This window comes from Stomoxys calcitrans, chromosome 3 (genome assembly GCF_963082655.1).
Source record: "Stomoxys calcitrans chromosome 3, idStoCalc2.1, whole genome shotgun sequence".
NCBI classification, from domain to species: domain Eukaryota; kingdom Metazoa; phylum Arthropoda; class Insecta; order Diptera; family Muscidae; genus Stomoxys; species Stomoxys calcitrans.
Window position 1 is genome coordinate 149,651,165 of NC_081554.1, and position 11,715 is coordinate 149,662,879.

Genomic DNA, 11,715 nt, shown 5'->3' on the forward strand with positions numbered 1-11,715 from the left:
TCATCAAAAATAGTTTGGAAATTTTTATACCTGAGATATCTGCAAAATTATAAATACCAAAAAAGGTATTTGTTGGGTATTTACCCAATTGTGGCGATCATCGTCTAGCTCTTGTAGGTGAGCAAGGTACAAAAGATCGATCGCCCCAAGGAACAAGGTGCTTACAGCTATCCCGTGCCGGGCATTCATGTAGATAAAGGGTGATTTTTTTCAATATTTTTTTGGCAACACTGGTTTAAACAGCTCACGCATGTTTTGTTTCACTGTCAAACATCTTCAGTTTGGTCTATAATTTAACCATGAATCATCTTACATCATATTATATGTTAGAAATGCGTGATATATTCACGGCTATGTTACAATAAAAAAAAAAACTTTATGTCTGTATCACCTATAATTGGACAATTTTAGGAAACAATATTTTGCCATGTGTTTATATAGGTGATCAAGGGGGCGTATAACGTATGATATATGTGGCCAAAATTATCGAAAACTAAACATACGCACCCTTGTCCCATACATTTAATAAATTAATTTTCTTACCCACCACAATAGGAAACACCTAGAAATATTGATCTAAGACCCCTTAAAGCACATATTCTTGATCGTCCCGACATTCTGAGTCGATCTGACCATGTCCGCTAGCTAGCCGCTTGAAATTTTGCACAGATTCTTATGTTTGATGTAGGTTGTTGGGGATTGCAAATGGGGTATATCGGTTCAGAATTGGATATAGCTCCCATATAAACCGATCTCCCGATTTTACTTCTTTAGCCTCTGGAAGCCGCAATTTTTGTCCGATTTAGATAAAATTTTGCATGTAGTGTTCTGTTATGACATTTAATAACTATAGCTCCCATACAAACCGGTCTTTCTTTTATTATTATTCTTGTTTGGTTCCTAGAAGCTTTAATTTTTGCTGGTTTGTCAGAAGCTTGGTATGTAGAATAAAATTATGTTCTTCAACTAAATCTGGTTTGTATAAATTTTTAGCCGAATCAATGGTTATGGGTTCCCAAGATTCGGCCCGGCCGAACTTAGCTCGTGTTACTTGTTGACCCTTGATTTTCTCACCAATTCAATGAAAACAGCTGTTTTCGTTTTATAATATCAACTGTTTTCATGAATTGGCGAAAGAATCGAGTGTCAATAAACAAGTTATTGGTCTAGGTCGTATTTTATATGGTTGGTATCATGTCAAAGGTTCCCGCCAAATTATGGGTTTACGAACTTTATGGCATTTCTTTTTCACTGGGCCTTAACCCAAGACATACCAAGCACTTTTGGCATTCGTTGTGAGGAGCTCATGATTATTCCTGGTGAAGTAATTCTAATTTGAAATACTGTTGATATGCAATTTTTAAAAAGTACGATATAGGATCAAGCACACAACACCTCTTTTGCGAATTCATGTTGAAAAAACAAAAAAAGAAATCTGGGTAAGAATTTTGGCCCTAAGCTATATCTGGAAAACAAAAGTTGGTTGATAAATACCGTTTACGACTTTGTAATAATCTCGTAAATTTGAGATAGAAACAATAACAACCATAGCTTTATTGAACATCCCGAGCCTTCTCCAGCTTGTGACGATACTGGCTTGTATAGGGCCGATACAAATTAATAATAAAATTTCGGGGATCAACGTTCAACTGATATATATTGTTGCGCCTAAAAAATATTGTTGAGGTCTAGAGTTAATCAAGAAGGAAAATATGTCTTCAGAACCAATTGCACACGCATCGATACCAAATAGTCCTTCAGATCCTGAATCCATACTGGGGAGACTAAGGAACTGTTATCTCAATCTTTCAACCACCAACTGGAAGTGTGGTAGATTAGATGAGGCCGATGCCAATCGAAGACATTCAGTATTCGTACTTAACTCGCCGACAGTCTCGCAGACCTCAACAAGTCTGTAGAACATCCTTGCCATTAAAGTAGTTTTGGAATGGCTAAGTGGTAATGTCATGTCGACGATTGGCATAACTATATTTCTTAATTCAAAAATCTCTCTCTACTGTCGCAGATCTCCCAACGAAATGATTGAACAGATCACATTTTCTGGGTGCCGGGTCACAGAGATATCCCAATGAGTTATAAAGCAGACGAGCTTGCGAGAATAGGAACTACCTGTGGATATGCCTCAAGCGATATATAAGCAGTCTTCAGGATCAGGCCCGAAGAGCAAAGAATGACAGATGGTCACAAAAGGGGGGCTGTGAACACTCCAAAATTATATGGCCCGCCTCTTGGCAGGCACCTAAATTTGGTTACCTCAATATTTCGAAAAATTTTTAGGGCTGCCAAATCTTCATTTGTGGTCCGATTTCAAAATTCTTTTAAAAAGTGCTCAAAATCCCTACAAAAATGCTTCGTATTAAGCATTTTTTTAATAGTTTCCTTTGATTTCATCCCACTGGCATTGTTGGCAATTCATCTTCATGCATCTTCCTTTTCCAATTTATCACGAACGACGTTATATTAACATCATCTGCAGCGCCACAACATCAAATGAGTTGGGGTCCCGAGGAAGGAAGAATTCGGATGTAGCGGAAGGGAAGGGTCGACCAATTTTCCTTATCTAGCCAGTAGCTAAAACGCTTGAGACAATACTTCTCCTGAGCCTTGTTGGATAATTTCCATGTGGTGAATATTTGCATGGATTTCGTAAATTAAATCCTACGGCGTCTGCTTTGCCCGTCATCACTGCACATATTAGCGGGCCAAGTCCACTTAAGCACGGCACTTGTAGTTTATAGCGAAAGCTTTGGATACGATGAGGCATGCCAAGCTTTATGTGGACAATGTGGATCTCCGCTAGGTGCCCCCATATCTTCAGACCCATTTTTCCCTATGTTATGGATAGTCAAAATCCGTTCAGGGACAAACAGTGGGCCAAATGGCAAAAAAAAATCTAAGCGGTACAAAACGTTTTAGATATGTTTAAGCTTTCAGGAAAGTGCTTCTGTAGGTCCATATCTGTACTATAGGGTGAGATACAGGGTATCAATGTTGACCACTTTTCATTTCTCCAAACTTGTGGGGACCATAACTTTTGATCTAAAAACCGATTTTTGTGATTTCGGACTCTAGAGAAAGAGCTTGACGACAAACATGCATGTTATTATATGCCATCGTGTACCGTTAACGAGGTATATATGTTTAGTTTTAAAATATCAAAATTTTGACTTGGTTTTATTAATTTTTTTTATAATTATTTTTTTAAACTCCGTCAATTTTTGAGCTATAAACTTAAAATTTTACATAAATTGTGCCATTATATGTATGCACAAAATAAAAAAGGTTACCGTTTGGCCCACGGTGGGACGTCAGTTTGGATCTTCATGATCTAGCGAAAGCGATGAATATCTATCTGCCAAGGGATTACCGCTTTTAGAGACCATCCGCAAACCAGACTAGTTTCGACATAACTATGGTTTGTAGTTGTAGCTTTCTCCATTCCTATTGGGCTAGAATTGATGCTAAAGTTCTAGATTTTTGTTCCGATTGTAACCAGGGATCACACATTACCTGTCATGGATGATGCAACTTAATGTACTTATAATCTAATAAAAACAACTTTGCAGTTGCGAAACAAGCAGCAAGGCGAAGCACTGAAAAATTTAGTCATGAGCTGTGATGTCGCTCATTTATCTGTCAGCGATGCCATCAAAAAATCTCTGGAGTAATGTTTGATTCATTTGAGTTTCATGGAGAAGGCGAATATTGAACGAAGAGATGTTTCTGGCATATGACAACTGGTCCCATGGAATCAGATATGCGAACGAGATGTAAGCAGCTAAATTAATATCAAAACTTACTTTATAGGGCACTAGCCGAACCGGGCCCGCTCCGCTGCGCCTTCTTTAACTCCCTAATATCTTTTTAGGGTGGGGACACTTCGCCCTGAATGCGGATATCGAATTCGTGCCATTTTAGCATATGACGCTGAGCGCTTTCGCGCTTTTTTTATCCCCTCTTAATGTTGGCGACATTTGCGAGGTACAACATTTTCCCCAAAAAGATGTCGCACTGCTGAACGCCGTTCGGACTCGGCTATAAAAAAAGGTTCCTTATCATGGAGTTTAAACTTAAATCGGAAAGCACTCATTGATGTGTAAGAATATGAATTCTGCTGCTAAAGTTCTTCCTTAGGGTAATGTTCTCATTAGGGGAGGGATGGCACCTCAGACATTTCGACTCAAATATGGATATCAAATTCGTGCTGCACTTCCAAATCCCTTTAATTTGAGCCCCATATTGCCATGGCCGGTAAATATGAACCGTTTGGAGGGTGTTTTGGGGCTGGAGCGGCCACCGGTACTTTTTAATGAAAATAGATATCAAATTAGTTCCTCATTCCCAACGGAAATGAAGTTCATTTTAGGGGGTGCTTTAGGGCGTACCCAAAACACTTGGCTCCAAAATTGGATATTAAATTCGTTTTCTATTCTCAAATACCTTTCATTTGAGTCCCATATTGTTATAATGGGTCAAATAACCCATTTGATGTATCTTTAGGAAGAAAGCGCCACCTAGACTTGAACGCAAATTTTAATGTCATATTCATACATACACAATCTATGAAAATTTGAAGAAAATCGGTTCAGCCAAGAATCATATAGTCATAATGGGTTTAATGGCGTTTTTGAGGGGTGGCATGACCACCTATACTTCGATTTGATTTTGTATGCCAGATTCGAAATCCACTGTCGAATACCTTTCATGTGAGTCCCATATTGAAATTAACGTCCAATATATCTGTTTGGGTAGTTTTGGGGTTGGGGCGGCCCGATGGATACTTAGACTCATATTAATACCATATTCGTATTCTACTCTCCAATACCTTTCATTTGATACCTATTTGATTTTGGGTTGTGTTTTTGGTATAAGGGGAGGGTCCGTCCCCCTTCCGATACCGAAAAATTATATACCTTATGTTTCCTTCCAGATCAACCAGACAATACGGAAATTTCGAGAAAATCGGTTCCGCCGTTTTTCAGTCTATACGGAACAAACAAACCGAGTCCAATATGTCCGTGATAGTCTAATGTGCCAAATTTGGGCGTTTTTGTGGGGGTGGGGTGACCCCCTTAATTCGACATGAATTTGTATGCCAGATTCGTTATCTACTACCGCATACTTTTCATTTGATACCCATATTGTCCTTATCGGCCCACTTTTAATTTTGGGTGGTGTTTTTGGGGTAACGGTGGGGGGTCCGCCCCCTTCCGTTGTCAATAAATTATAAAACCTATTCCTAGTTCCTCACCATATTCGTAATCCACTCCTGAAGAGCTTTCATTTGAGTCCCATATTGTCATGATCGTCAAATAAACCTATTTTAAGGGGTATTGAAGCTACCATTACCATTATTTCAAAAACGGATTGCCTTAAACATCATGGGCCCTAAAATGAAACAAATGCCAATGTCTATCTTAATATGTACTATATCCAAATGTACTATATCCAAAATAGAGTTTTTCGTAGATTATTCTTTTATTATTTAAATCCCCATATTTGCAAGATTATACTGTCAATATGTGTTTGATTAGCATTATTTTTTATACCCTCCACCATAAGATGGGGGGTATACTAATATCGTCATTCTGTTTGTAACTTCTCGAAATATTCGTCTGAGACCCCATAAAGTATATATATTCTTGATCGTCGCGACATTTTATGTCGATCTAGCCATGTCCGTCCGTCTGTCCGTCCGTCCGTCCGTCTGTCTGTCGAAAGCACACTAACTTCCAAAGGAGTAAAGCTAGCCGCTTGAAATTTTGCACAAATACTTCTTATTAGTGTAGGTTGGTTGGTATTGTAAATGGGCCATATCGGTCCATGTTTCGATATAGCTGCCATATAAACCGATCTTGGGTCTTGACTTCTTGAGCCTCTAGAGTGCGCAATTCTTATCCAATTGGAATGAAATTTTGCACGACGTGTTTTGTCATGATATCCAACAACTTTGCCAAGTATGGTTTAAATCGGTCAATAACCTGATATAGCTGCCATATAAACCGATCTTGGGTCTTGACTTCTTGAGCCTCTAGAGTGCGCAATTCTTATCCGATTGGAATGAAATTTTGCACGACGTGTTTTGTCATGATATCCAACAACTGTGCCAAGTATGGTTCAAATAGGTTAATAACCTGATATAGCTGCCATATAAACCGATCTGGGATCTTGACTTCTTGAGCCTCTAGAGGTCGCAATTATTATCCGATTTGCCTGAAATTATGTACTACGGATCCTCTTATGACCATCAACATAGGTGCTTATTATGATCTGAATCGGTCTATAGCCCGATACAGCTCCCATATAAATCGATCTCTCTATTTTACTTCTTGAGCCCCCAAAGGGCGCAATTCTTATTCGAATTGGCTGACATTTTACACAGGTCTCCAACATGTAATAATATAATAATAGCAGAGCAAATCTTTTCTTATATCCATTTTTGCCTAAGAAGAGATGCCGGGAGAAGAACTCGGCAAATGCGATCCATGGTGGAGGGTATGTAAGATTCGGCCCGGCCGAACTTAGCACGCTTTTACTTGTTTTTTTTAAGTTTGTTATTCAAATAGTTTTATTTGTATCTTAAATTCGCATATTATTTACTTAAAATTTGGGAAGTTTTTTAACTTATGTTAGAAAAGTACGTCTTATGCATAGTGTGATTGTTAACAGGCCTGATGGCTTCGCATTGCACGAAATTAAATAAATAAAATAGTTTTTATTTGCTTAAATTCACGCTTAAACTTTCATTTAAAAAAACCACCATACGTCTATTAATTATTAAATATATTTGCAAATTTTTAAATTCATTCCAATTACTTGGGCCTTGCTCTCTTTAAAAACACTCCCCGTCGACATTCACAGCACATAGAACGGAAATTGCACTCACACATTCGATTATTGTATACATATGGAAGCATTGAAATATGTGTGTTAATATTAATGAGTATGACACATATATCCTTATGATACCCTACAATAATTTGATTGGATCTCCAAATTGTAATATCCGTCATTTGGAATATGTATATGTAAACTTATGACAAATGAACTAAATTAAATTACTAAATTTCAACAAATAAGGAACCAACACAGTTTAATCTTCGAAAAAGGTGAATCCCAAACCGAAATTAAAATTATTTTTTTTTTTCAAAGTAGCAGAAACAGGTTTTTCGTTAGCGATTTATTTAGAGAAGTAACAAATTATGTTCCAAATCGTACAAATAAATGAAAAACCATCGATATGCAAATTATAAGCGATTTATTTTTTTGAGACTTTTGACGTCTTCAAACAGGTGACTTTAAAATAAAGCGGCATCTCATTTAACCATGCCGTCTATAGAGCTCCACATTTGCACACACATACATCTTATGTACCAGTCTCTTCTCTGTCAAAAGGAGATGGTTAAACATTTAAGTACGTCAGTGCGTTTGATGAAGTCCCTCATTTAACTTTCGTTGTAGCTCTGCTCTATTAGCTTTGTTAGTGCTCTCAACTTGAAGCAGTGATTCAACAGTTTCAGCTTCTGACTTTTTTCAGGGATGGGAAGTTGTAAGCTACGTTTTTTTACACACAATCAAATGATAAAAGATATACAAATTTTGTAATTTTAATGTTAATTTCAATAAAAGGTTGTCGCAATGGGCTACCAGAAATGGCTTGAGGACCAACCCAGGGAAGACGGAGCTGGTGCTCTTTGTGCGTAAATATAAGATACCGGAGTTCAGACTCCCGTCCTTGGATGGGGTCACCCAGCGGCTATCGAAGTAGGCGAAGTACCTACGCATAGTCCTCGATTCGAAACTGTCCTGGAAGAGGAATACTGAGGAAAGAAGCCGTAAGGCACTGTGCGCTTTTTACTTCTGCAGGAGGATGTTCGGTGGGAAGTGGGGGTGACTCCCAGGATGATTTATTGGATGTATACGGCCATTGTGAGACCAGTACTGGCCTATGGAGCACTGGTTTGGTGGGTTGTCATAGGGAAGAGGACGCGTGCGAGGGAGTTCGAGAAGGTCCAGAGACTGGCCTGCGTCGGGATCACAGGGGCACTGAGCTCCGCACCGCAGGCAGCCTAGAGGCGATGCTAGATATGCAGCCCATTGGGGCCTATATTTGGAACTGCGCCACCAGGGTCGCGCTTAGACTGAGAGAACTCGTCGTGCTGAAGGAGGATGGTTGCGGCCACAGTTCGATTCTGAGTGTTATGGATACGGAGGTAGACTGAGGAGGATATCCGACTACCTGGCACCAGTGTCGACGGAGTGAGGGCATTCGCGATTCGTTTTCCTGAGAGGGACAAATGGATGGAGTACTTGAGGAGAAAGAGAGCTCGATATACACAGATGGCACCAAGATGGAGTCAGGAACTGGATTGGGGGTCTACTCTGATGCACTCAATACCAGTATGTCTCTGAGACTGCAGGACGAGTGTACAGTCTTTCAGGCAGAGGTCTGCGACATTGCAGTGGCAGCAAGAGAAATTCTGGTAAGGGGCCTGCCGCCCTCGAAACTCGGAATTTATGTGGACAGTATGGCGGCGCTCAAGGCCTTAGGGTCGAGGATTTTGAGGTCGAGATGCGTTCGATAAGAGGTCGATGAGTACTGTAAAGTGTCATAACCGGACACTGTGCCATTGGCCGCATGGCGGCGCGCATGTGGATGCCGCTCAATGACTTCTGTAGGAGTTGCCTCGATGAGGAAGAGACTATTGAGCACTTGCTGTGTTCCTGTCCGGGTCTGCAAAGACGTAGGCTCTCCTTTCTGGGAAGTCGTTTCTTCTGTGATCTGGGTGAACTTCCAAACGTACCTCTAGTATCTCTCCTGATGTTAGTTGAGGGAACAGGATGGCTCCGACGGGGGGTACCACAAGCTCCGGCATTGGTAGATCCGTGCTTGCGTAGGCACGGACGATTCTTCACCCCCCGCTCAGATTTCTCCACTCTTCCTGTCTTTTTCTTTTATTCGTGTACTAAGTCTCTAGTACTAAGTCCCACTTTTTCTTCCTGTTCTCTCTCCAGGGTACCAAAATGGGCCAGACTGGTCTCCGAGGGAACTCATCTTTGGTGAGCAAACCATTCCACCTAATCTAACTTCAATAAAAAATCATTCCAATTATTTGAACAAAGTACACCTGGCCCGGATTACACTGTAGAACAAAATTTAACTTTTTCCAAAATAACAGGTAAAACTGCACAGATTATGAAAGAGAAGGCAAAAAGTGGTTCAAAAATGAAATCAGCGATGCCCAGGCCTTTACGATAGCGTTGATGGCAAGTCACGTTTAGTTTTGCAAAACACCAATCATTCAGTCCAAAAAATTATTTTTTGCTTATTAAGAGAATCAAAATAAATTTTCATTTTTGGCATCGCTGGTTTACAAAAGGAAGTCAAAGTTGGTTAGAAAAGAAACCATCCCCTTCTGGACACTCTTCTAAATTTTTGGCTTACGATAACTTTTAATATTTGCATTTTGGGTGTATTATGTATTCGTCGATTGTAATAACACAGTAGGGACAGACTAAACTACCAACTCGGATAAGGGGTGACCAGATTCGATAAGTAACAAAAAATAAATATTTATAAATCTGCTTGTTCTAATATGATCAAACTCTATCTTATATTTTACCAATACATGCAATACCTACAGATTTATTTTCTTTGAAAACAACTTATGAAATTCGATTTGAAATATTTGTATACCCTCCACCATAATTCCGTCATTCTGTTTGTAACTCCTCGAAATATTCTAAGTCTAAGACCCCATAAAGTATATATATTTTTGATCATCATGACATTTTATGCCGATCTAGCCATGTCCGTCCGTCCATCCGTCTGTCTGTCGAAAGCAGTCTAACTTTCGAAGGAGTAAAGTTAGCCGCTTGATATTTTGCACAAATACCTCTTTTTAGTGTAGGTCGGTTGGGATTGTAAATGGGCTATATCGGTCCACGCCTTCATATAGCTGCTATATAAATCGATCTTGGATCTTGACTTCTTGTGCCACTAGGGCGCAATTCTTATCCCATTTGAATGAAATTTTGCATGAGGTGTTCCGTGCTAAGTATGGTTCAAATCGGTCCATAACCTGATATAGCTATCATATAAACCTATCTGGGGTCTTCATTTCTTGAGGCACTAGAGGGCGCACTTCTTACCCGAATTAAAATTCCGCATGACGTGTTTTGTGTTGACTTCAAACTACTGAGCTAAATAAGGTTTAAATCGGTCTATAACCTGATATAGCTGCCATAGAAACCGATCTTGAATCTTGACTTCTTCAGCCACAAGAGGGCGCAATTATTATCCGAGTTGACTGAAATTTTGTACAACGGCTTCTCCCATGACCTCCAACATACGTGTCAAATATGGTCCGAATGGGTCCGTCTCTCTATGTCCGATCTCTCTATGTTATTTCGTGAACCCCTAAAGGGCGCAATTCTTTATAGAATTGGCTGAAATTTTACACGATGACTTCTATTATTGTCTCCAACATACATTTCAATTATGGACCATAACTTGATATAGCTCCAATATTATAGCAATTCTTTTCTTTTATCCTTTGGCTGCCTAAAAAGAGATATCGGAAAAAGAACTCGACAAATGCGAACTATGATGGAGGGTATATAAGATTCGGCCTGGTTCTTTCATTGACTTCATCCTTCTAAATGGAGACTTTAGAGACACTATGCGATGAGTTCAGAAAAATATGAAATTTACCAAAATTAAAGGTATTTGTTTTTACACATATATTGTTGGCGGTATTTATGTGAATTATATTATATTGCCAGATTTCGTTTCTTTGGTGACTCATTGTCGAATTTGAAATAGATTATTTCTTCCTTTGACACTATGCCCCTACACATGAATATTGTGGAAGATTTTGGGATAGCAGTTAAAGTTGTCTCCAAGTAATTTTTGCTTGATATTCGCAAATGAATACCTTGGATTTTTTAAAATTTTTATATCTGCATATGTAGTCTATTTTGAGACTTCTAGTGAAATTTGATGAATACTATTTTTTCTTTTGATATCATCCGTCTAAATGAAATTGTATCATACTTTCATGCAATAACTCGAAAAAGAACGACAATTCAAGCAAAAAAATTGGAAATGATTTCAAGTTTTTTGCCAAAATCGGTAACGATATTAAGATAATGACTGTTTGACTATTTTTTAATCATCTTTGGAAAACTTTTTGACGACTTGTTTATGTTTCTCAAATTTGAACAAAATTAGTGAGAAACAACAGGTTATATAAATTTTATTATTGTTGTAGGAAACTAATAAACTCTCATAAATTTATATTAAATTGCCCTTTAGATTTTTTTATTATCGCCACTCCATTTACATTGAATTTAAGGCGGAAAAACAGAGTGCAGTTTTTATTAATGTGTATTCTTCGTTGGTTACCTGTTGGGGATGATTTTTTTACAGAAACCACATTTATGAGGGTTAATTAATTTGGAAGTTTAAAAATTTGCAACGTACACGTGCTAACTCAGGCCACCGTAAAATTCAGCCATTAAAGAATAGCTTTTTTTAACAAGGAGAAGAACAAGGAAACCTGCACCCGCTTCAAATTTCTTAAGTCCACTACCAAAGAACGAAGAGGAAGGATTGATCTAATTGCTATACAGTTAACTTCCCGCATTTATCTGATCAAGCCATTTGTGCAAATAACAAAACATCAGAAAAAC